Source organism: Leopardus geoffroyi, chromosome A1 (assembly GCF_018350155.1).
Source record: "Leopardus geoffroyi isolate Oge1 chromosome A1, O.geoffroyi_Oge1_pat1.0, whole genome shotgun sequence".
NCBI lineage: Eukaryota > Metazoa > Chordata > Mammalia > Carnivora > Felidae > Leopardus > Leopardus geoffroyi.
This window is the reverse complement of record NC_059326.1, coordinates 68,797,736-68,818,010: the sequence shown is the minus strand read 5'-3', so window position 1 is coordinate 68,818,010 and position 20,275 is coordinate 68,797,736. Positions and strand designations below refer to the sequence as shown.

The 20,275-nt window shown below is 41.9% G+C and overlaps 1 protein-coding gene across 8 annotated transcripts in view; it reads right to left on the bottom strand.

Annotated features, from left to right (window-relative positions):
- MBNL2 (muscleblind like splicing regulator 2) overlaps positions 1-1,767 on the bottom strand; it is a 160,533-nt gene extending 158,766 nt beyond the window's left edge. For 7 of the 8 annotated variants that reach the window (XM_045480934.1, XM_045480968.1, XM_045480958.1 and 4 more), the window contains exon 1: positions 1,514-1,761. The gene's annotated coding sequence lies outside the window, so the exon portion shown is untranslated. Of the gene's footprint in view, positions 1-1,513 lie in introns of all 8 variants that reach the window. The other variant, XM_045480988.1, reaches the window with a different exon arrangement.
- Positions 1,768-20,275: the final 18,508 nt, after the last annotated feature.

Sequence of the window (20,275 nt, the reverse complement as noted above, 5' to 3'; positions counted from 1 at the left end):
TTTAGAAAGGACGGGCTAAAATATGAAGACATAACTCAAGACCTGCCAAGTGAGAGTCAGAATGTTCCTGGCCAGGACGTAAAGCAATATTCCTCTCCACGAGCCTGAATAAAAGAACACCCAGCAGAAATAGTTGGGGGATGACGTCAGAAGTTCTGGGCTAGTGTCCTGCACTTCTCCTTGAAAGTAAAAACAGTGGGTCTGGAAGAATCTACGTGGCATTGCCCTTATTTAAATGAATATTTGAACTGCTCCTCAGAAAACAGGCAGGATAGCTGAAGAAACTTCATCTTATTTAAAGATTATAAACATGCCCTCCTTTTTTCCCCCCACTTTATTAGCTCCCCAATGCACATATTACCAAATTAACAAATTGTCTTTCCACTTAACCTTTGTCTTTTAAAAGGACAGTAATGTTTCTCGAAGAGCATTCACGGTAGTAGTGGTTAGGCAAGTCAGATTTTTTTCTTCGCTTCAGTGCTTGCTAACTATTCTAAAAATGTTACACATTTATTGTAAACACATGCTTCCGAGGCCTAACAAAAAAGCACAGTTTCCTCATGCCTGGCAGAAATTTAAAACGGAAAAGGGCAGAAAGAATTCTTTAACAAATATATCATTTCCTTCTCTTGGGCCAAGTGTGTTAAAAATAAATCTCCATCATTTCTCCCTGCTGCTTCTCGGCAAGAAAGTTGATATGGTTCGGCATAGTGAAGACACAGCTTTAAAAGCTAGCCTGCCCTCATTAAATTATTCTGCTGGCTGTGTGTTCTCATTAAAAATGCATAAAGATCAGATAATTGCAGTAAGCATTATTAACCCAGCTTTACTTTTGAATATAATGGTTCCACTTTTAAGCTGGAAACAAAGGCTCAGAAAAAGAAATGTAAACATTGAACTACAGTATCGAAAACTTGTCAGAAAGCTACCTCTTGCTGGCTTGTTAAAAATGTGCTTTTGAAACTCAAAGCCGTGGCATTATAGGGCTAGGTGGGTCCCTAATTTCTAACACATAGACGTATTTTTGGCTAAACATTCAACCGATGGTTATTTACTATGAAGTTTTCCTTTTCTTCTTCATTACGAGTCCGTTTTCAAATAGCAGGATCAACGTAAACTTTATTTATTCGGGAGCGAACTGGGGCAGTAATGAAAATTTTCTAGAACAAGAAAATAACAACGCTCCCAGGAATTCACAGTTTTTGTTGAGTAATAAAATGGATCTCTTCTTTGAAATAAACACTCGTTTTATGCCTCACCCCAGTCAGGCGGCACAGATTCAAGCTTTTGCCGTTTCTTTCTTTCTTTCTTTTTTTTTTTTTTTTTTTTTCCTCAAATCAAAATGTTACGTAAAACTCCAGGGTCCCCGGCAAGTGTTACATTTGAATTAGTGGAATCCGGTTTCCCTGGCTTCCCTAAGCAACACACATGGAATGCACCATATACTGCAGCAAACTCTTTAAACATTCAAAAAAAAAAAAAAAAAAAAAAGGGGGGGGGGTGATTCTCTTACCTTGTTTAGCTCTGCCTCTTTTTCCCTTTTACAGTAACCCCGGGAACATCTGGCAGAATCCAGCGGCCGAGGCTTCTCCGCTGCATCATGAGGCAGAAATTTCCATGTAAATAGTCCTCATTCCCTGTGTATTGTACTCTGGGAGCCGTCTGCCGTATCTGGAAAATTTTGCCTTCAGATGATGAAGCAAAGACAGTCTAAACTCTGTTGCTGTAAAGCTGCAGCCCTTCCTCCCCACAAATCCCTCCCAGCCGGGGGCAGCCAATCCCCGGGCAGCTCGTCAGCCCTCCTCGTCTGAAACTGGCTCTTATAGGATGAGTGACACAGCAGCACAGCACTTGCGGTGTGTGAAAACAGTGCGTCCATACTGATGAAAGAGGAATTTCCCTCTCCGAAGAAAGCAATCATAGCACCAAGACAAAGTGGCACATAATTGGCAGAGCCGGGAGAGGGGTAGCTGGAGAAAACACCCTCCAAGACAGCCAGCCCAGAGCCTGGGACTGCGCTGTAAAGACTTTCGACGATACCAACTCCGCAGATTCAAAAAAGAAACGCAGGTTGTGCAGGAGAAGCTGAAGTCCTTCTCCCATCTGACAAAGCATGGGTTTGGTTTTTGGGTTTTGGTTTTTGAAAAGGGAGAAACAATTCAGCGTCTGCCGTGGAAATTAATACCTTACAGGGAGGGCATTTACAGCTGATTCCTATTAGTGAGAGAGAATGTGTGAGCCCAAGTGCATATTCAAAATCAAAACATGCTTAACCCCCTTGCACACAGTTTTCCTGTAGAACATCTGTTACTGCAGCGGTTAATTACTGTGGCTCGGTATAGCTTTCATCTAAGTTTTCCAGCCACTGGGGTCTTCAATTAGGGAATTCTGAACAATAAAATTGATATCTACACATTACCCTTTTGTCCTGCTGGCAGGCCGCGGCGAGACGACTAGGTGTGCTTTCACCTAATCCTAAGGTACCTCAGGTACCATTTGATAAATACGGTGCGTTGGCCCATATCGTCATCAGTGAAGCAGTGATTACAGGAGGATATTCACAGCTGAACACACATGGCACATGATCCAAGGGGCACCATCGGGTGCCATTCCCCAAAGGTTGTCTAGACGTGCCGAAGTTCCCTGAGATAAAGCAGGAAAAGAGAAACGGAAAGGTTAGTACGGGTTATTTATTTTTTCCCCCCAGTCAACAGTGCTCCTGCAAGCTCTGAAAAAACTCATATGGCATTTGGAAAACACAAAAAGAAGCATACATTTTCCTTCCACTTAAACACAACATTCTGAATTTAAAAAATGAAGTGTCATGATTCCAAGACCAGACCAAAGCAGGAACAAAGCCCCATTCATCCGGAAGGTTGAACCAACGCACTATTGTTTATAAGCAACTGTTCAGTGCATCTGTAATGAAGTACCAGTTGGGGTGGGATGTAATGGTTTCCCTTGATTTTGCTAACTGCAGTTTAAAAACACAGCATTTCCTGGGATTTCTAGGCTATTTCTTCAATAGAATATCACACGTTATTCCCCTCTGGTTTTATACTTACAATAATAATTACAACAGTTTTCATCCCAGTGTAAATCCGTCACGTATAACTTTTAGGTTTCTGTCTACTACGATCTTTTTCTGAAAATTTAAATAATCTCTACGGTCAAACAGGTAGAAAATTATTTTTAGCTAGCGATACACTCAGTATTATACTGCACGCAAATGGACAACCACAGGTTGTCTCCTCTTTCCCATCTCTCTGGTTCTGCCTATGAAATTACCATTCCCTTCATTTCGTTCCTGAAATTCGAGTCACCTTTGACTCGTTCTCCTACTCTCATTCAATGAAATGAGGTCTTGTTGATTTTTCCTCCTGGCTAGTGAAGAACTCTGATCTGATACCTGGATAATATAAATGCCAGTAAGTTGGCCTCTGGGATCAAGCCTCCCCACGTTCAAGAAGATTTCCTGTTGCCAGGCAGGTTTTCCCATCATGCAAAGTCATGCTCCTCTCATATTCAATGCCTCCTTTCTTAAAATCCAAATCACAGACTCTCAACGTTCTTCATAACCTGCCCCCCCCTTCTAACTCAACTTTTTCTACACTGTTTTCTTAAGTGAACCTCCTGATGGAGGCATGCTCATTTCTCCGGGACCTGGCTCCCACAGTCCATCCCCAGACCTGACTCCCAAGGGCTTCACTTAACAAAATCTTATCCAACCTTTAGACCTCAGCTTGCATCCTCATTTGTCTGTTATGGCTTCTCTGTTCACATTGTCTTCTCTGACGTTCTCCACCTCTGAAAGCGTTCTGCGCTGTTCGTTTTACCAGGCCATTAAACCCCTAATGGTGAGCTGATCTCCCCACCTCGGAAGGCAAGGTTTGCCTAGTATATCAAGATAATGTACTTAAAACATCTATACGGTGGCTGACACATGACAAATGTTCACTAAACAATGGCCACTCTTACTGTTCTTTCTACATTTTCGTCGTATCTAGTGAGGTGCCATGAGTAAACTTGCTGATTTCATGATTCCTATCTCGAGAATTGCTATCATATCCATCCAATTGCACAAGCCAAAAACCTGGTGGTCATTCTTGATGCTCTCTCCCCAACCGCCATACGAAAGCCATTATCAAAGCCTGTTAGGTTCAGTACTAAATGTTTAGAAATGTTTCCCTTCGTTCTATCTCTGCCAATGCAGTTTTGTCCAAGATATCTGTGTCTTTCACCACGACTATTGAAACAGGCTCTTAGCTGGCCTCCTGCATGTTTTCTTGATCCCTTCAGCCCCTTTTCCACACATCAGTAAAAATAAGAATTCACTTGAGAGTAGAATTCTGATGATTCTACATTCTTCTCTCTGCTCAAAATCTTTGCGATGGACTGAACTGCGTCTCCCCCAAATTCCTGTGTTGAATCCCTCAGCCCCAACGTGATGGTATTTGGAGATGAGGTCTTTGGGAGACAATTAGGTCATGAGGGTGGAACTCTCATGATGGAATTAGTGCCCTTAAAAGAGAAGACATCAGGGAGAGAGATCGTTTCTCTCTCACCCAAGTGACAACACAGCCAGAAGCAGGCCGTCACCAGAACCTGACACACTGCAAGCTCATTTCAGACTTCTGGCCTCCAGAACCCCAAGAAAGCACATTTATGTGGTTTAAGCCACTCAGTCTACGTAGCATTTTGTTATGGCAGCTTGGGCTTGGGAACAAGACAAGAGTCCTCAACATGGCCTACAAGGTCCCATGATATCCAGCCCTAACCTACCTCTCTAGCCTAATCAGAAGCCTTTTCTTCAGGGAACTCTTCCCTGACCCCCAAGATGAGTTTAGGTCCCACCTGTTGTTTTTCTCTCATGGCCTGTGCACTCCAGAGCAGTGCTTCTCAAATTTAATGTGCGTGCAAATCCCCCAGGGATCTTGTTAAAATTCTCTCTCAGTAGTTCTTGGGTGAATACTGAGATTCTGCTTTGCTAACAAGGTCCCAGGTGATGCTGATGCTTCTGGTCCACGGACTACTCTTTGAGTAGCAAGATTTTATAGATGTTGTTTACTTTATAGCACTTTTTATAGGGTATGGAGATACATTTGTTTGGTAAATTACTGAAGATCTACTCAACCAGCTTATCAGCATTAGAAGTCACTATTGTTTCTCCAGCCTCTCATCTAGTATGTGCCTGGCACCTGACAGGAAGTGCCCAGTAATAAATATGTGTTTTGAATTAATGAATTGATCAATACAACATACTGCAGATCCAAGCTGGACTTTTCTTTCTTTTTCTTTTTCTCCCCTCACCCTTCCTCTTCTCTTCCTCCTTCCATCTGTAACTCAATATTGGAAGCTGTGAAACTCTGCAAAGAAAATTAATGTTTATTGAAGTCGTGATATACTAAATAGAAGGGAGAATGATTGAGAAACCAAATAGAACAAGTGCCAAGAAAGTGTGACCTATGTCATAGTAAAGAAGGTGGACACAGGACTCAAAACCAAAGACACTTGCCCAACAGAAGTTGTCAGTTATCTCCTTCAGGTTGATGTATTGAAGATCTATAACTCCGTCCCTTTCTCTTGACCTCTAGGCCCAATTTGTCACTTGAATGGACCAGAGATAACTCATTTTCACCTTGTCTGTAACTAAAATCATTGTTTATTTTATTGAAGTACATTTCTCTTACATTTCCCACTTGAGTGAATGGAGCCACAACCGCCTTTGATGCCCACCTCTGGCTCAACATCAATATCCAAACACTCCCACATTCTATAAATTCCTATCTCTTGAATTCGCCCATGTCTCCCCATCTTCACTGCTGTGTCCCTAATTTAAGTCCTCATCCTCTTCTGTCCACTCTTCATCTCTCTGCTTCCAATCTTGGCCCTCACTTATCATGCCGTTATCTACATAAAGTCACTGAGGGGTGCCTCTTATCTTCATGTGAATCCCTTGCCTATTTCTTGAATATATGCTCTCACCACTCCTCTTGAACTCATTTCCCTCCTACTTAATACCCAGCACTAATTACTAAACTAGTTTTATCCCTAAAATGTGTTATGCCCTTTCTAATTTACAGCCTGGATTTCTTCTGCATGAAAGATCTCTGAATCCTTTCATACTCGTCTATCATCTTTCCGTCCATCAATACCCAAAATACACATCATCTCTTCCAGGAAGCCTTCCCTGACCACCATGGCTTCCTTGACCTCTTGACATTATATTCACCATAGCAATCATCAATATCTGTTGTAAATATGGTTCGCTTGTTTATGTACCCCACTAGTCTCTGTAAGAGAAGAACTCACGTCTTTCTTGTTCATCAGTTTATCTCCAGGACCTAGAACATGCAGTGATATAATAGCAGACACAGACTAAATTGTTGATGAATGGTTAAATGGATAAACTTAAAAATAACACTAGTAATAAAGTGGCAAAGAGAAATGCAGGGCTCAAACAAAAAATTGATAGTGAAGGCATAGGAACAATGGACATTATATATATATATATATATATATATATATATATGGACATTATATTTATACACACACACACACACACATACACACACACATACATATATTTAAAAAAGAAAGTTAAGCTAGAGAAGAGAAAGGAGAAATAATATAAAAACCAAAAGGCACAGTGCAGTTATGAGATCACTCCCTTTGTTGAAGGTACCAAAGTTAGCAAGCTCATAGGCAAGAGGAAAATTATCTCTGATGATGTTCAAAATGGAGGTGATTTCCATAGAAACAAAATCTTCCTTCGAGTGGAAAAAGATAGGTGTTCTGGAACAGATGGAAGTGTTGACTCTCCAGAAGAGATGGCTAGAAAGGAGAAGGTTGTTTACTGCAAGAAGTGAGACAGGAATCACAGTGCAGATGGGCCTGGTCTGTGACAATTTGGTCTCAGGGCTCACTTCTCTCCCTGTATAATCTCTCAGTATACTCCTTCTAGCCTACACATGTCTACTTAGTCCTTTAGTATACACTGTTTTTTATTTTCCTCTAGTTGTTTTGTGTATAAACTTTACCACAAGTCCCTTGAGGGCAGAGACCATGCATTAAAGTCTTTTCGTAACCTCCACGGTGCCTCATATGGATCAGTGCTGACTTAATTTTGGTTGATGGATTTTTACTGGTGAAAATGTGCATACTTTAGAAAACATAGGTGGTTTTTGTTTGGTTGATTTGTTTGTTTGTTTTTAATGTGCGAATTGTTGAAAAATGCAGCAGGGAATAGAAACATTGGTTTTATAATTGTCAGAAAAAAGTTATAGTGTTTTCCACTGAATTTATCACAAGAAAGATCAACTAGTTCTTAAATTTTCTCCATTGGTCCAGAGCAGAAGACTCTGGGAAAAGTCAGGACTATCATTTCTGGGTTAAGGAAAATAGAAAATAATTGCAAAAGCATGTAAATGAAATGATGCGAGAAAACTTTTGCATAAAACATGGCACATAATAAATTCTTAATATATGTTAGCTATTACTATTACTGTTTTTATCATCATCATTCTTAGGTTCTAGAATTCTGCTGAGATTTCACTGAAGAGTGATGATGTCAAAAAAATAATCACTAGAGGGGCACCTGGGTGGCTCAGTTGGTTGAGCATTCGACTTCAGCTCAGGTCATGTTCTCCCAGTTTGTGAGTTTGGGCCCCGTGTAGGGCTCTGTGCTGACAGCTCAGAGCCTGGAGCCTGCTTTGTATTCTGTGTCTTCCTCTCTCTCCCCCAACCCCCGCTCACATTCTATCTGTCTCTCTCTCAAAAATAAATAGGGGTGCCTAGGTGATTTAGTCCGTTAAGCATCTGACTTCGGCTCAGATCATGATCTCGTGGTCTGTGGGTTCGAGGCCCCCATCGGGCTCTGTGCTGACAGCTGGAGCCTGGAGCCTGCTTGGGATTCTGTGTCTCCTTCTCTCTCTCTTTCTTTCTACCCCTCCCCATTCCCACTCTGTCTCTCAAAAATGAATAAATGTTAAAAAAAATTTTAAATTAACATTAAAAAATAATCACTAGAGTAGAGATTTCCAAACTTTCTTGATTTGTAGCACTTTTGATGTTCTGTATCTTTTTTCACCATGCTCCTAGGCTAAAAGAAACACCTAATTGTTTTATTTATTAAGTAATTAGATCCTAACAACTTAGTAAGTGTTTATGTTTTAACAACTTTGTAGCTGTTTGAAAAGTTAACACAAAAAGTTTGAAAGAAAAAAAAACTATTTTAATTTCATTCTTAAATAACCCTAATTAGTTATTAATGGATTGTGAGTGCCTATTGGGCACTGCATACAATTCTCAAAGCTTGAAATCAGACTGGAACCACTACTCCCATTTCCCGGTCCACATTGATCTTTGTGTGGTACTTGCTTTTTGCCTTAGCCACTGCTAAAAATCCAACTTTGCAAAGACAGATGGTATCATTGAAGGGAAAATGTAGTATGAGTCTCATACTGAAGCTGAATTACCTTGAATTAGTATTTTGCACACTGCCTGACAAATGTTGAGCATGGCTGTGTTTTCCCTGGAAACACAAAATGTCCCACGGAACCCCTGTGAGTTCACTGCATTTTCTCAGCACATGTTTCGTAGCACAGTTTGGGAACCATGCACTAAGGCAAGGGGCCCAGTAGGCTGGTCAATGTCAGCCAATGTCAAGGGTCCCATTGTCTTTTTTTTTTTTTTCCTGGTGTGATACTTGCATCAGGCCTACTGTCCTGAGGCCTAAGAGCATTTGAAGTTGCAGAAAGAAGGTCAGGTCAGAGGTTGCGGGACATGCCCCGCCTTGAAACTGAGGTCATTTGAAAACAAGCTTCTGAAATGTGGGTGAGGCTAATAGTCCTCCAGAATTTCAGATGCTTGTGGGGCCAAGAGAAAAGAACATAAAACAAAGAGGACGCTGATGCTGCCAGCTATTCATGGGGAAAGGCACTTGCTCATAACCGTTGCCTTTCAAAATCGTGAATTCTGGAAATAAGTGCAAAGAGGAAGGAATAATGAGTCTTTATACATACCTTTCGCTGCTTATCCCCACCGTTCTCCTAGGCTGGCAGGAACAACCATGCTTCCTTCATATGTCCTGCGGTGTCCACGATAATTTGATCTTTTCCCTATGATAAAGGATGAATATTCTTAGGCCCCGTCTCCCCCTCCTTGTATTAAAGCGGTGTTTCTGACGGAGAAGAGAATCCCCCAAACCGGAAATGCTCTAGGCGGCTGGCACGCTCTCCCTCCCGTGGGCTGACTTCGAAGATTTGTCCATCCATTACCTCCTACCCAGCTCCTGAATGAGAGGTCACGCTGGCCAGGGGTCCAGTAGCCCCTGGATGGGAGGAGAGCAACTCGCTCTACTTTCCCTTCCTTTCCTACAGCTCTGGCTCCTGTGCGTCCGGACGCGCATCGTGGCTCCCGTCCATCAGACGTGTACTTGATGTTTACTGTTTGTCGTTGCCTCTCTCCACTGGAGTATGAGCCCCTCACGGGCAGGGGGCTTTTTCTGTTTTGTTTATTGGTATATTCCAAGTGCTGAGTACAGAACCTGACACATGGCACTGATGATGAATATTCGTTAAATAAATAAATAAAACGTGGGGGGACGGAAATATGGTACAGGATGAGTAAGAAACTGTGTTTGAGGCGGAGCATCCAAGCTGAAGTAACATCTCCTAAGGTGCTTCCCAGGGTCGTTAGAGTCACGTGTGTGAAGACCAGGGAGGAGTCACAACCCCCGATGGAGAACCACTTTGATGCCAACTTTGGCGTGAGCTATTGCAGAGTTGGGATTTCGTGCTTCACTGATGTCCCATGAGCAGCCCAGATCCCTAGGAGGGCTCTTTGATGGAACGGGAGTGACCTCTTTTCCAGAAGGTGGAGAAGTGGGTGGGATTGAGGAAAAAGGCGATGTTGGAGAGGTCACGATGAGCCTCTGTGACAAGCGGGGGTATGTGAGCTCACTGCCTAGGAGGAGACACCGTTATCCCCGAGGGAAGGGATGGACTAGCTTCAGGAAGTAGAGTCAGGTGTGTGTGTATAAGTGCAGCTTTGATTACAAGCTAGCATTTAAAAAAATAAATGGAACTGGTTTTGACTTTCTACCGTCTAATGTTCCTTAATGAAACTCTTGCCAATGCTCTGTCCCAACTCTGCCTCGTTTTGCTTCTCCCAGGATTTCTGCCCTACCTGGATTCACTTCTTCACTCATCTGACTAGGATTTATCAAATACTTGCCATATATCGGTCCCAATCGAAACATGGATGATCTAAAGATGAGCAAGACACAGCAGTGACCCCGAGGAGCTTGAAGAATTACACAGTGATCCCCAAAGCAAGACAGTCTCAAAAAGTTCCCAAAGGAAACAGCCAAATAGGCTCGGGAAATGTTGGAATCACCAATAAATGTGTACTTTCACCAAAGGACTTCTCAGAGCTTTTATTCTGGGAATGTACTTTGTGAGTCTCCAAAAAAGGTTGATATAGTTAGCTCTGTTTGAGAATTTATTTTATCACAGACCCTTTTATTTTAAAAACATCTAACTAGTATGATATTCTGGGGGATGCATTTTGGGAAACACTAGTCCAGACAAATCTTTTTTTTTTTTTTTCTTCCGTTCTTTGGGCCTATATATGCTCACCTCATTCAACTCAACATCTTCTTTTTGATGTTCAATCTTCCTACTTTATAAGGGTCCTGAACTTTGTCAACAACTCATGAGGCAGCTACCATAATGACTCAATGCTACTTTCTATTCATTTCTTAGAACCACAGTTACCTGGAAGTTCCTGTGGCTCCAGAATATCTTGGCTGGACCAGACTTTCTTCCCTAGTCAAATGTCGCAGACCATTTGCCCAGGCATTCCTGGCCAGCAGAGGGCCTATGGTGGCGGTAAAGTGACCTGGGGGCATAACCACCCTTTTAAATCTTAATCTCCTCTAAACTCTACATTCTAAAAGAAACACCCATTTATAGAAAACATGTCACTTCCTTTGCTCCATCAAATGCCATTTGTGGCAAATGCTCCTGGGGAATTTCTACAGTCTTGGAGGTTGGAGGTGGGTAGAGACCATTTATTTCTTACACATGTACATGGCGATTACTATGTGTTGAGTACAACACTATGAAGTACATGCTATTATTATCCCAATCTTACAGACCGTCTCGTTCACCTTTCTGGGACCACAAAGCCAGCCAGTGGTGGAGCCCATTTGCCTCAGGCAGGCTGGCTACATAGTCCATTTCTTTACCACTGTACTAGGCTGGCTCTAAATGTAACACAGGCAATACGGTAATTAAGAAATGTTAAGGAAAGAAGAAGAAGAAGGACAAGAAGGAGAAGAAGAAGAAGAAGGAGAAGAAGAACAAGAAGGAGGAGGAGGAGAAGGAGAAACAGTAGGATACGATCAGGGGGATCAGACGATCTGAGTGAGAGTTGGGGGTGACAGATTGCATAGACAGGACAGGCCACCTCGAGAAAGATTTTGCCGAGGTGAGGAAGCGTGTCATGGGCCCTCGGGAGAAGCATGTTCCAAGCAGAAGATGCAAACTCCAGGGTCCAGGGAGAATTCTGGAAGACATTCGTGTGGAAGGGGCTTCTGTGTTCAACTGTTCTGGCTGCCAGTTCGTCACTTAAGTTCTACCCCTTGTTTCTTAATGGTACTTCCTGGTTATGCCCTGCTCTCTCTGTTAACGGCACAATCCACCATTCAGTCTGGATCAGCCATCAGCCACAAAACAGTGAATTCCGTCTTTCTTTCTTAACACCCAGGACTCAGCTCACCACCTTCCCTCTATCAGCCAGATCTTTCTTTTCCCCTCTAGAAGGTTCCCTAGCTTCCCTTTCTAAATTCAAAATAAGGCTACCTCTTTTCAGTTTGACTTATCAAATGATCCCATTCCAATACCCATTCAGATCTCGGTATATATTCTTGATAAATGAAAACTCCAAACTTCCATACAATGTTCCGAATTTTCTTCCAAGAACATGTGGTGTGTTTTATAATAAAATTTTAATCTTTATTTTAAAAATAATTTGTGCAAAGAGAAAGCATCTGGCTTTGTTTTATCTGCTACAGAAAAGGGATCATGTCATGGATATATTCTTTACCAGAAATGGGCAATTATCGAGCCTTCCATCTGGATTAGAGAGAAAAACAGCTTCACCTTAGCAACAGCATTCTGATGCTGATGTCATCACCTTACATCATTTGGTCTCCTGTCACTGTGTTCTTTCTCTAACATCTCAAACCTTAAAAACCTCGGAGCTTTATAGATCTCTGCATTTAAAAGGCTTAATGAAAAAGGAAGAAATAACCGCATTTAAATATGCACTGAGTCATTATAATGTTGAACTTTGTTAGCAGGTCTCTTTGCTGGAGCAAAACAAAATGAGAATTGTTCTTTTTCAACTCACTCCAATTTTTGCCACTGTTTTGCCTGCACCCTTGTGTCTCCCGAGCTGATGCCCACAGGCTCCCCCTTGCACCCCCAACCTGTTGGACGGCCAGCCTCCCCAACAAGCCTGGTCACTTACAAATGTAATTATTTTATTTGGCAAAGCAGTCCAGTCCTGAAGGGATTGCGGTGAGATTACGATCATGGATCCCAGAGCTGGAAGAAATCTGACTATTCATCTAGATTCCAGTCCCTTATTTGAAGGCGGGGAAACAGAAACACAATGGTTGGCTTTTGTTAAACACAGAAAAGATCCTAACCCTCTGGAAGTTTGTGGTTCCTTGAGATTTCAGTGAGGATTCTCACAACGTGTCAGACCATTCCGCACCCCCCACCCTCCATCGGATGTCCTCCCCCCACCTCCCGTGGCTCCCTCCCTTGCCCCTGCCTCCCCCTTCCCCCCACGGTCCCCTCCATAGACAAAAATTCATGTGGCTCTGAACCAGTGCCAGGAATCTGTCCTGCGCCAGAAATTGGGCTGAAAGACTCCTCTGCCTGGAAGTTGAAATACAGGCTCTGGTCTCAAAATAAATAACATTTGAAAACTCACAGTTGTGTGGAATCATTTAAGTTAGGGTTACTTACAGTAATAAACATTTGTATATATTGGCAGGAACGATTCGCTGTCGATGAACAGAACACTATGCACAGACAGATGCCACTTTGGCAAAATCAGGCTCTCCGTTTTGGAAACCTCAGGCCGTGCCCCAAAGACAGAGACTTCCTTCAAGAGCCCTCTTCACACGTAAACCGCCAGGCTCTAAGAGTACTTTTACAAGTTCTCGATTTGCTGGATCCCTGACTAAGAAGCACACAGATGATATTTTTAATCTATTTTAATCTTAAAGTTATTTTTAACATAATTAAGCATTTATAACTTTGCTTTATATATACTTTGAGTTATATAACATCGCTGAGCTAATAATTTGGACTGCACTTTTAAAAATTCTCTATTCTCAAGATTTTTCACATTGAAGTATAATGAGGGAAACTGCCTTTTGGTTAGAAATCAATATCTCCCTTGTAAAGGCCCTTTTAATATTGAAAATAGCAACACAAAAGATCCCCACACTTTTCAAAAAATGTGTATTTTACCGAATGGGCAATTAGAACACATTTTTCACACTGAATCAACTAGTAAGTACTCACTGCCCCAATTACACTAACTGACACCTAAATACAGATTCTACCATTGTCCTCAGAGGAGACAAAAGGGCTGCCTAATTTGTCTTCATGTCTTCAATATTGGAAAGATTATTACTAAGCGTTCATTGCACACTTTCTTTTGGAAAGCACTTTACGATAATTTATCACTTCATACTCACATTCGATCTGGGAGGTCACTGTCTTTATCTTCATTTTATAAGCAGAGACCCTGAGGCACAGAAGGTCCAGGACTTTATCCTGGGTCTCTGAAGGACCCACCTCTTTTATTACTGGGTGACGGACCCACACTCTGTGTAAAATTTAGGTCCCTCAGTGGCACAAATACCCAAGACTCGGTTTAATTTGAAACTCTGAGCAAGGGTTTGGACTCAGCGGACACGTTTTAGCAGGGAGTTGGCAAGCAAAACTTTGGTGGGTTCTCGCATTCACGTGGAAGAAAATAAGAAGGGAAGAGATTATCTTGGAAATATGGAAATATAGAGAACTTCCAGAAACATTCTAAAGGAAATTCAGAGGTTTAATTTAAAAAATCATAATTAAGTTACCCAGATCATATCTGCATAATATTTTTAACTCATTTCTTGTGTTTTTAGCTGTGTGGGTGGCCTGTTTGATTCTTCTGCTCCTACCTTTAAGAACTCTGCTAAACAGACAAACTAGCCACAGACTGACAGACCATAATGACAGCTTGCAAAAACACATTTTCAGTTAGTTTACTTAGTTGCTGAGGTTAATGTCCAGGGCCACTGTGTACAATCAGGAAGGTTATGTTTGGCAAAGCTCCAGTCCATAATTCAGGTTACAATCAATATTCTAGAGTCACCATTCTTGAAATATGTGCACATATTTGTGCAGTACACAACCTACTCAGCCATACATGTCTGCCCAGTTAACATCTTCAGACCAAGCGTGAGTGGATAGATAATAATAGGGCTGGTCACAGACTTACTACTTTTAGATAATCTTTGTGTTTCTCCACTGACTCTTTTCCAGTCTTTTGTAAATCTTGTCATTTTTCCCTCAACTCTTTCTCAAGCCCCTGACCCATATACATCTACAACTGAGATTTCACTACACTGTCCCTAATAGCCTAAGGACTAGGAACTAGAGTTTCTGTATCCCAGGAGATTAATAAGATAAATCCATGAATCAGCTTTTACTTCTAGAGTTCTAAGAACAATCTAGTTCTGTTGTACAATCTGGGCCAAGCTGCAGCTTCCTCAAAAGGCTCGAGTTCCAGCTCTACAATGCAATCAGAGGTATGGTGCTAGTCTCACTGCCCTGCTCCCTAAGTCACAGAAACAATCCCAAGCACTGAGTCCTACATTTAATAACTGGTGCCACTGGAGTCCAAAACATTCCCAACTATTTTCCTGGTAAATACTAGTCCTACAAGATGACCTAGGGGGGAAAAAAAAAGGATTCTCTTACAAATTTGTTTGGGAAACCTTGCATACTGTATCATCTACTTGGAGATACATATAGTTCATTAGCATATTAAAGGCTCTGATACGTCCTGCAAGAAATAAATCTGTTTAATTTTGTTTATCCTGAAACTTATTTATTTACTTTTGGTAACTCCTTTTAATATCAATAATGCACTTTGGGAAATGCAAATCTACAGAGAAACAAGTTCTCTAAACAATGCTCCTTTACATGACTGCAGACTCTTCCCCTGATCTCACCCTCATTGATTAGCTAGTTTTTAGCATCCATGATAGTGTCCTGTGCACCATTTACATGTTTTCTTGAGCACTTTGCAGGTTTTCGCTGTACGATGAGTTGAGCTTTGCAACAATTTGCATGCAGGAAAGAGGAGGAGGGATACAAGGGCTAAGGAGACAGGTGAATAGAGGGAAAGGAGCCAGATAGGTGACAAAGAGAACTCAGGGAAGCTTCCCTGAGTTTACCTGGCCACCCAGATAAGATGAATGTAAATTCATCTTACATAAGGGGAAACTGAGGCTTAGGTAAGTTACATAACTTACTCTAGTTCACTCTACTAGTTTGATGCACAGCTTTAACAGGAACCCATGTGACTAACCCCGAATCCTCTATGCTGTCTCACTTCATTACATTTTGCACAGTATCACATTATTACGAATGCTGCCGCTATTGGAAAGGCATCATGGTGCAGCGGCCGAGGACAGGCTATAATGCTTCCTCAAGTCCCACCTCTCCTGATGAGGAGCACATGACAGCGGTCCCCTCTGCCTGGGATTCCTCGTCTCTGTAACAGGGACAGTCATCCTCGCAGGGTCGAAGAGAGAAAGAAAGGAATTAGTGCTCAGAGAAGACTTTGAATAATTCCCATCAATATTCAAATAAACACTGGAGTCATTGCCAATTGTTTTTGTTATTACTATTCATAGCTTAATTCCCACATTTTACAGGTTTCACAGCCAAGGCCTAGTTGTCAACTATCAGGAACAACTGGAACCGAATGCGAGGTATCATCTCCCCCCCTCCCCGCACCCCCCCCCCCCCCCCGTCCTGACTTTCCCATAGAACTGAGAGGGGGCTGGGAGGTCTTCAGGTGTGAAAGGTCACATACTTACTGAGTGGGCCGTATGACGTCCTCAGTCCCTATGTAGTGAATGAACAGTGAAAGAGCTGAGCATGGAAACAGAAAACAAAATACCCCCAGAGCCTTGGGCTCTGAGGCTCAGAATTGTATGAGTCACAACTCAGACACAGGGGTGAATTCTGCTGGGTCAAATGCTTTCTTGCTGATTCATTACTGTGAATATAGCTGATAGAGACCTGGGATGTTTACTGAGGGCCACAGCCCTGCTCGAAATACTCTCTGGCTTTCACATTGATTGATCTAATAGCCTGGATCTATAATCTCAAAAATAACTCCGAGTTGGGTGGTGTTTTTCCCCATTTCCAGTGAAAGGCTGTTAATACTCTCTCCTGATGAGGCAGACGGAGCACTTTACATGGATTAAAAACAAAGGAAAGTAAATATAAACTCTTTTCTACTATTTTTAACATCTCTCCCTTTGACCTTAGCAAGTGTGATTAAATTTAGAATTAAAATTTAACATTGGTAGTGCATTCAATGCATCGATATATTTTGATGACACATTACTGCAGCAGAGATGAATTTCGCCTTCTATTTAGGTCAGCTATGTAAATCAACCACATTAATGAGCTTTATTAAATCATCTTAGTAAAAGCTCCACTGTCTTTAATGTTTACTTAAATCCATGCCCAACAAAAAAACAGCTGTCACCTCCTGACAAATCTTATTCTGAGTGAGAGTTTCCTTCTTACAAGAGGAAAACTGATATACATTGTAGTCCAACAGAAATGTCATATTTAGACTCTTTTAAGAGGATACTTAGTTACGAAATGCAGGACTTACTGTTAAGGAAGAACATTGGTGAAGGGAGGAACCCAGGGGAAACACGGTGCGGCTGTCACATACTTTATATGCAGAACACAACTCTGCTGAAACCACTGAGTTACTTTATAGACAATTGCATTGACTTGAGGACGCAACATCTAGAAGGTTTGGAGAGACTGGATGAAGGAGGTTATGATGCAACTTCCTTACAACTTTCAGAAGAAAAGGCATTCGACTGCTACATGGTTTCACTTTTTTTCAACATTCTTAAGAAAGTATAGGATATTTCTTCCTTGAGCCGTAAATTTAAACAGTCAAAAATAAAATAAACAGTCTACGCAAGGTGATGTTCCCCCAGGAAATGAAGTGTATGTGTTCAAGGAAACAGAGCTAGGAGTTCCTCATATTGGTAATACTTGGTTAACAGCTTGCATTGATTCTGTGTACTTAAATGAACAAGACTGCCTTCTTTTGAACGTATTTTGTAAAATGTTGAAAGTTGATGTTGCGTTATTTCAGACAAGGTTTTTCCTGAGACATTTAATGACTGACCAAGGCACTAAATCGTAGTGCTGGCTTTAAAACTGTCTACAGGCAAGCTCGGGGACCCTATAATAAACAAAGTGCAGCCTCCACTCCGTGTGTGTGTGTCTCTCATGTGAGAGTAGGGTTTGCTGCATGGAGATGCTCTCACCTTGTAGGCCATGGGAGAAGTTCAGGTACCAGTGCTCCCAACAAGGAGACATCCATCACTGCTGTGAACGTCTGGAGTAAATCAGGTCCTCAGACAGATAGTGGGAACTCCGAAGACAGACCCTAGGTAGGCAGGGAAGGGAATTGGCCTTTGTCGGTTAAAAATGAATGCACCACTGCTTGTAATGGCAAGTTTTACACTTTTTAAAAAAAATGTTATTTTTATTTATTTTTGAGAGAGAGAGAGAGGGCATGAGTGAGCGAGGGACAGAGAGAAAGGGAGAGAGAGAATCCCAGGTGGACCCTCTGCATTGTCAGCATGGAGCCCAAAGCAAGGCTAGAGCTCACCCAATGCAGGGCTGGAGCTCAGCAACCATGATATCATGACCTAAGCCGAAGCCGGATGCTTAACCAACTGAGCCACCCAGGTGCCCGGACAAGTTTTACATTTATTTCCGTACTTATTTCCCTTGTTCATTCGTTCATTATTCATTCCATGAAATGGGTGTTTGTTTAATAACTCTGTGCCAGGTAGCATTCTAGGCACTGGGGGTGTGTCCATTGAAGAAGTTATAAATACATGCCTGCGTGGGGTGGGGGAGATTCATAATTAACTGAGTAAATTACATAGTGTTTTAAAAGGTGATAAATGCTATGTAGCATAGTAAAATGAGGAAAAGGCTGGCAAACGCAGGTCTAGGTGGGGATCTACAGTATTCATAGGTTGTCGGGGAGGCCACACCAAGAAGGCTGTATCTGATCAAACACCAAGAAAGGGGCCAAGAAAATACCGGAGAGGTCAGTTTTTGAGGTGGAGGCAAAGAAGACACAAAGACCTTGAAGCAGGGGCATACTTGCCTGGAGCTCGCTGAGGTGGTTGGTTAGAGGCCAGACCACGTATGGTGGGGGGTGGGTGTGTGTGTGTGGGGGGGTGAGAGTTATGCAGATGGTGCTCCAGACAGTAAGCAGACTCACATAATATTCCAAAGACTTGGGTCTCTAGTCTTAGAGTTTTTAATCTGTTTTGCATCTATCAACGCATACATGAATTAACAATACCAGGTTTTTGTTTCCAAATGCATACACTTAACAGTGTCTAAAGTGATGACACTTGCACCCACCCCTCCCCCCGCCCCAAAGTCCTCTGCAAAGCAAGCACTTTATTAAAAGTGGCCTGTATTGTGCATAAAGTGCTGTTCCTTAATTCTGCTCAAAGGCATCCTTTCCTACAGCTGTCCCATCTCCAGCACAGCCTTTGCAGACAAATCACCACTCTACCATGGCTTTTCTCCGTAAAGAAAGGACAAGAAGGTCAGCGGTGAAAGGGGACCGAGGAAGAAAGCAACACACGGAAGAGGACGAGAGGGGTAGCCGAAGGGAGTCCACTCTGAACAATTCCTTTGGCAATGAACAAAATCTGCTGGCCATGACCGACAACACATGGTCCAGCCCCAGGCCAAAGCCACCTGTGGTGCTCACTGCTCAGCCGAGGAGAGGATATCAGGTTGCTGTGATTTTGGTACAGGTTCATCTTTACAATCAAGAGGATTTCTTCCTTCCTTCCTTCCTTCCTTCCTTCCTTCCTTCCTTCCTTTCTTTTTTTCTCAGAAATCAATAGAACAATTTAATTAAAAACTGATAGAGTATAAAAGAACAATCCTATCAATCAACTTGATCATATTTACATTTCTAGAATATTCTACCATCAGCAGAATACATAATTTTTTCAAGTGCATATGGAACATTTATTGAAATAGACCATAGTCTGGACCACAGAGCGAATCTTAACTAATGTAAAAAATTCAAACCATACAAGAATAGGCAAATCCATAAAGACTTAGAAAGCAGGATCGAGTTGCGAGGGGCTGGGGGGAAGGAAGTTTTTGTTTAGGAGGTGCAGAGTTTCTATCTGAAATAATTAGAAAGTTCTGGATAGACAGTGGTGATAGTTACACGGCATTGTGCATGTGTGTAAAGCCACTGAATTACACACTTAAAAATGATATAAAATGGTAAATTTTATCCTATGTACCACAATACATAAAAATCAGTTGGAGAAACAATTCACATACACAGTGTGTTATCTGACCAGAACAAAATTAAGCAAGAAAACAATACAAAGGTATCAGAGAGTCCTCAAATATTTGGAAATGAAACAACACTTCTGCATCCTGTGATCTAACCTTTTGTCTTCCTCACTGCATGACCTGAACAGCTGAGCAAGCCCGCTTTCTATCTCAAATCCTGGGATAATAGTATTCACATCTTTTACTTACTTAACTTTTTTTTTTTTTTTTTTTTTTTTTTTACCATTGCCATAGCTGTGGAGGGGAAACAGAAAACCATAGCGGTAAGGCATCCTTTCAAATAATGACAATAACAGTAATAATATATTAAGTAAAATCTGATGGATTACTATTGTGCCAGGGGCTGTTTTAAGGGTTTTACTATGATCCCATTTAACTTCGACAACCCTGTGAGGGAGTTGCTTTACGCCCATTGTATAGGTGGAGTAAGATGATGGCAGTAAGTGACAGGCAGATCTGGAAGCGAAACCTCCCTTGTTTTGACTCCAGAGATGCTTCTCACCTTAATGCTCCAAGTC